The following is a 2033-nucleotide window of genomic DNA, read 5'->3' as shown; positions in this document are numbered from 1 at the left end:
TAATTTATATTTGTTAAATTGTAATATATAATTTATAATATTTAATTTAATTTTTCTTAAATAATTCTGCCCCAATTTTTTTTTTTTATTTTTATTATATTATATAATATTATATTATTATATTACACCATATAAATTGTTATTATAAAATATTAGTAATATTACAATTAATATTATAATTTTTGATATAATTATAATTCTCTTTTTTTATATTTTCTATCTTGTCACGTAAAAATTATTTACTTCTTTCTCATTATCCAAATATCATAATGTTGGCTTTTTTTCTCATAAAATAAAAAAAAAATATGAAATAAAATAAAAGGTATAAAATAAAATATATGGAATAAAAAAAAAATATGAAATTCTAATTCTAATTCTAATTATATTTATATAATTTCCATCTCAGTTGTGCTTATAATTTTTTTCTTTTTTTCTTTACATATATGAATTTGATGGCATTTTCAAAATTTGTATATTAACATATATATATATATATATATATAATATAATAGTTATAAAAATTCGGCAATTTTTTTTTTATTCCTTTTTTTTTGGTTAATTCACACTCAAACACTATTATTTTAAAACACATAAATATAAAATATATTAATTATAACATTATATATATATTATAATGTTTATTTATATACATATATTACTGTACCTTTCTTTTTCTTTTTTTTTTTTTTAATTTTTCCTTTTGGCTTATCTATTTTTTTCTGTTCTTTTTTTTTTTTTTTATTTTACTTCTTTCTGATTTCCCTTATTAATATATATATATATATATATATATATATATATTATATATATGTTATATATTTATAAACATGTATATCCCTTTTTTAAAAAATTGATGAAGAATAACTTATATTAAATATATATATGTATATTTATATGTTTATATAATACCTCTGTTTTTTTTTTTTTTTTTTTTTTTTTTTTTTTTCTTTTATATAATATTAATTAAATGAAGCATAATATAATATACAAGGGATGTAAAAATGTTATCAAAAAGTTATAAAAACATATTATTTATATATATAAATATTATTATATTATTATATATATATATGATGAAGAAAAAATTATTAAAACATTACATGAAAAAAGAAATAATTCCAAATATATATTTATTTTATATATATATATATATAATATATATGTATAATATTATTATGTTATTCAACAATCTATTAATTTTAAATGTAAAATATTTATTTATAAAAGAAAAAAGAAAAAAGAAAAATGTAAACATTTAAATTATATATAAAAAAAAAAAATAATAATAAAATAATAAAATATAAATTAAATAATATTATTTATAAAAAAATATATGTATAATAAATTATATATTATGTTATATATATATATATATATATACATATATTTTTTTTTTATTTTTGCCCTTCTACAGAATTTATTGTGCATATATAATATTATATATGTTATATATATAAATATATGTATAAATATATTAACATATATATATTTATATATATATATATATATATTTATATTTATATTTATATTTATTTATACTTATGAGTTTATTTTTGTGTGACTTTGTAATAAACGCATGAAAAGAAAATTTTTATATTCTTATTATTTTATATAAAAAAGAATTAATATATTATATATTATATATATATAATATATATTTTATATATATATATATATTTTTTATCAAAAAAAATAAAACTTTAATAATATCATGTGTTATTATTAAAATATATATAATTATATATATATATATTTTTTATATATTATATTTATATGTATCATATATATTTTTTTTTATGCACATTTTTATAAATTATGTAAAAAACATACATATTATATGTATATATGAAGCATTTATATTATATATAATAAATTCAATAACATACATAGAAAAGAAAAAATATAATAAAATAAAATAAAATACATATTATATATATATATATATATAATAATATAGATGGTATATATATTTCTATAATGTAAATATAGAAGGTTCATACATAATTAATACATTCCTTTTTCAAATTGAAATT

The sequence above is a fragment of the Plasmodium gaboni genome, chromosome 7 (genome assembly GCF_001602025.1).
Source record: "Plasmodium gaboni strain SY75 chromosome 7, whole genome shotgun sequence".
Lineage (NCBI taxonomy): Eukaryota > Apicomplexa > Aconoidasida > Haemosporida > Plasmodiidae > Plasmodium > Plasmodium gaboni.
The sequence above is the reverse complement of the archived record's forward strand: the minus strand, read 5'-3'. Positions refer to the sequence as shown.